The sequence below is a fragment of the Triticum dicoccoides genome, chromosome 7A (genome assembly GCF_002162155.2).
Source record: "Triticum dicoccoides isolate Atlit2015 ecotype Zavitan chromosome 7A, WEW_v2.0, whole genome shotgun sequence".
Classification (NCBI taxonomy): domain Eukaryota; kingdom Viridiplantae; phylum Streptophyta; class Magnoliopsida; order Poales; family Poaceae; genus Triticum; species Triticum dicoccoides.
Genome location: NC_041392.1, coordinates 23,137,494 through 23,141,964, shown reverse-complemented (window position 1 = coordinate 23,141,964; position 4,471 = coordinate 23,137,494). Strand labels below are relative to the sequence as shown.

At 48.1% G+C, this 4,471-nt stretch overlaps 1 long non-coding RNA gene across 1 annotated transcript in view; it reads right to left on the bottom strand.

The window, feature by feature from the left end:
• The window catches only part of LOC119329881, a 2,133-nt gene extending 825 nt beyond the window's left edge, over positions 1-1,308 (bottom strand). The window contains exon 1 of the long non-coding RNA XR_005159821.1: positions 1,262-1,308. This is a non-coding gene — a long non-coding RNA (uncharacterized LOC119329881). The remainder of the gene's footprint in view (positions 1-1,261) is intronic.
• Between the last annotated feature and the right edge of the window lie 3,163 nt (positions 1,309-4,471).

Here is a 4,471-nt window from a genome sequence, read left to right as displayed (position 1 = left end):
CTGCCTTGAAATGTTTACTTCACACTTTACATATAGTATATACTAATTACAGTAGCCAACTACAAATTTTAATATGCACAAATTACTATTTATGGGATAATGCAGCAAAGCTCCTACACATATTAACATAATGCAGTAGTTAATTAGGTACAACTTCAACTATAAATGCATACATCTCCAACAAACATCTAAAATTTCATTACTTACCTAAACAACAACAAATTATACTATAGATGAATCTTGTATCATCTACATCAATTCACTGGCACATCTTAATTAATGCATTCCAAATCAAATATGTTTCCATCCAGTATCATTGAACCACAGATCAAATCAAATAATCATAAATGTCAGCAGCATTGAACTACAGATCTAATAATCATATGACATCTATCTGACCTTAAATTCCCCCTTAAATAAGGTATTCATCCTCATACTAATTAAATTCTAACAAGCAAAAATTCAACTACTAATCTAATAAGCATCTGAAAAAACCCCAAGATACTTTTATCTTTGAAGCAACGGCATTGCAGAGGATGTTCAATGCTGTCAATATCTCTGAAGCAACGACAAAATTCCACTACTAACCCAAAGTAAATAAGCATAGACTGCCCCTTCCCCTCGACCACGCTTACCCTCTCCTTCAGAAGCCCCAATCCAGCACAAAAAAATCCAGCCCTTGAGAAGCTCTTTTTGATTAACATGACAACACCCAGTACATGAGCACATCCTTCACTATATTTACCAGCAAACTACTGCACCATCTAATCACCTCACTTAGACAATTTCCAAAAAGACAAGGCCATGCACAACCCATCTCATAGCCTCTGCCTGACAGGCATCATTCAAGCATCAAATAACTACAACTATGACAACGTGCATCAATCAAGCATCTAAGAATTGCAACTATGACAGCCATAATCCCTAGAACTAAGCATCCATTTAATTAATCATCAAGCCAAAGAACTAAAGCAGGCACCAACCCAAACCAATACAGAAGTATATATTTGACTCCAAACACCTAAAGAATTGCAAAAATTCCACTACTAATCTAATAAGCATCTCAAAAAACCCCATCCCTCAATCTGGCTATTTCTAACCTAATCTAATAATCATATGTGGTCCACCATTCTTGCACGAATCAAATACAGAAAAACCCTAATGCAGAGAAAACCCTACCTCCAACAAATCTAGCCAAACAAAGTTCTGGCCACAAACCCTACAATCTAAAAACTACCAACTAAAAGTTAGCCGCAGATACCTTCTGCTCCGCTTCCTCCTCGCCGGAGCCGGCCTCCACCTTCTCCACCTCGTGCGCCTCGCCAGAGCCCGCCCCCACCTTCTGCGCCTCGCCAGAGCCCGCCTCCACCTTCTGCGCCTCGCCGGAGTTCGCCAGAGCGGGCGCATCTGGCTGGACCGCGCCGCTGCCGCCCGCCCCCACCTTCTCCAGTTTTCCAGCGGAGGGACCACCGCACTGGACGCCGGCACGCCCCCTCACAAAGGTGCCCACAGCGACCTGCCGCACCTGCTCCACCAGATATGCGCCCCAATCGGGGCGCTCGCCTCCTGCGTCCACCATGGCGATGGAGAGGATGCGGTGAGGGAGACAAGGAGGTTGGAGAGGAGAGGGAGTGGGGAGTGGAGAGTGGAGAGAGGGAGACGATGCGGCGGGGGGGAATGGTGGGCGATGCGGCCGGAGGTGGTTGCCGTCCACATTTATATGATGCGACAGTTTTGGCAACTACCCCTGACACGTGCTGCCCCACGCGCGGGCGGCTTCATGTGTGCACGAAAGGCCGCCGTATACAAACAAATATGTATACGGCCGGGCATACGATCTAACCGGGCCCGTACGGGCCTCCCAGGGCTCCTCGACGGCTATACGCGGGGGCAACAAAGACGATCGTGCCCCTCGTTATGAACCATTTTTGGTTCATCCTGGCCGTCGATGTGTTTTTCCACCCCGCGTTCAGCCCAGGGGGGAGCACCGGAGCAGAAATGGTCCACCTGAGACGGACGAGGATTTTTCACCCTGATTGCTGGTAAAAGGAGTAGTGAGGGAGGCCAAGGAGATGCCCCCAAGAGGGACACGCTACCCACATGCATCGATGCCGTCGACGCCTAGGCATGGAGCTTTCACTCGGCACCTCCCACATTGTTGGAAATATGTCCTAGAAATAATAACATTGTATTATTATATTTTTATTTTCATAATTAAGATTTTATATTTGAAGCTATAACTATTATGATTTTGAAATATGCGATTCGGTGAAAACCTCATATGCACGTGTGAAATGATAAACGGTATAATATAGGTTCCGGTCTTGCCTTAAGACTGGCTTAAGTGTTGTGGTGATCATGTTTTTCGGATCTTACAATATCGTTAAGTGTAACGATAGTCCTAAAACAACATTGAGAGTATGACGTTAGAATGACGATCATATTAAATTTACCAAATCTTGTCCGTTATACTTTTGAAATAATATCGTCTGAAATCAATTGTTATAACATGGAGTGTGTCACACCCTAGCTAGTCATGCATTAGAGTGTTGCATCATGTTTACTCTTTCATCAGAAACTTGAAATGGGGATCTGTGAAACCCTCAGAATCATTTTTGAAAATGATCCAAATAAAAATTTCTCCAAAAGGGTCCAAGAAAATGCTCATGTTGCTCCCTGAAAATATTGGACAGAGATAAAAATCAAACCAATATTTTTAAGAGCTCATAGGTATTTATTTTGGGCATTTGGAATTAATGCATAAATATTTGCATTGGAAATATATTAATTATATATATTAATATATGTCCAAATATTATGCCAATTATAAAGCAGCTCTGGAATAATATATCTAGCTCCTGCAAAAATTGGCATAAGGTAAATAAATGATTTAATATATTATTTAAATCAAAACAAATGTCAGAAATTAGAAAACAGAAAATTAAATAACAGGAGGGGCTTACCTGGGCTCCTCCACTGTGCGGCCCAGCCAGCTGGCTGGCCCAGCCAGCAGGCGGCCCAGCCCGCCTCCCTCCTCTGTCGTCTTCGTCCTCAACAGAGGGAGGGGAGTGTGGCCGGCGCGCGCGCGCGCCACCGCGCCACGCCACCTGCTCGGCTGCCTGCCTGCCCTCCCCTCCTCGCTCGATGCCCCGGACGACGCCACGCCTCCCCCCTGCTCTCTCTCACTCTCCCTCAGTTCCTCCCTCCTCTCCCTCGCTCTCTCTCTCACACGGCCGAACACCACCCTCGCCGCCGTTCGCCACAGCAGCCGTCTCCGGCCACCCCTCGCTTCCCCGACTAGCTCAGGAGCTCCGCCTCGACCCCCTCTTCCTCCCCACCGCTCCACGGGTCTCCGGAAGCCCTGCACCGCCGCCTACGTCGCCGTTCCCCTCCTCGGCCACCGGAGGTCATCGCCGTCAATTCGCTGCACTCCGGCCGTCCCCGAGCCCGCTAACCATCCCTGCAGCTTCGCGGTGAGCCACCGATTCGATTCCCCCTTGCCCCGTCGTCCCTAGCCTTCTGTAGCTGCCGCCCCCTTGAGCTCCGAAGCTCGACGCCGCCGGCGATGTCGCCGTCGTGGCCACGGTCACCGTAGCGCCCAACCGAGCACACTATCGTGCTCCACACCTCACTAGGAGCACGCAGCACGCACCAACGCCTCCCCAAACACCATGCAACGCCGATTCCGACAGCACCCAAACTCCGGCCGCCGCTCACGAGCTCGCCGTCGACGGTACAAACCACCCCAGGCACGGCCACCACCACCGTTCGCCGCGCGGGAGCAAGGGCTCTCCAACGAGCCCAAGCACGGCCTCGCCCGTGCCCTGTAGCGCGATCCCGCATCGCGCCGCCGTCTCGGGCCTCGCCGGCGTCATGTCGCCGGTGGGTTTGACCCACTTTGACCACGGCAGGACCCCCCCTGAGTCCCTGACAGGTGGGCCCAGCCCTGTAGCTAATTAGGATTAGCGCTAACCACTGTTAGTTAACCCCCTGACACTGACCAGTGGGCCCCAGCGCCACTAATCCCTAATTAGAATTAATTTAAACCTGTTAAACCCCCCTGTCACTGACGTGTGGCCCCCACACGTCAGGTTTGACCCAGACCTGTTCCGTTGACCTGCTGACGTCACACTGACGTCATGCTGGCGCAATAATTATATTTCTGGATTTAAATTAAATCAGGAAATTCCAGAATATTATTTAAACTTCAAAAATTCATAACTTTTATTCTGTAACTCCAAATTGGACAAATTATATATGAAAAATGATCAGAAAAATCCAATCTATCCATCTGTACTATTTTCATGCATGATCAAACAAGTTAAATTGATGTTTTAAGCAGAACAAGGAAAAGCACTTTAAAAGGCCATGTTTGAGTTTGAAATTTGAATCTTTGATTCAAATTTGTTCAAACCCTTCTGGTTTTAGTTGCATTAGCCCAACACACTCATATTGCCATGTTTCATGCATG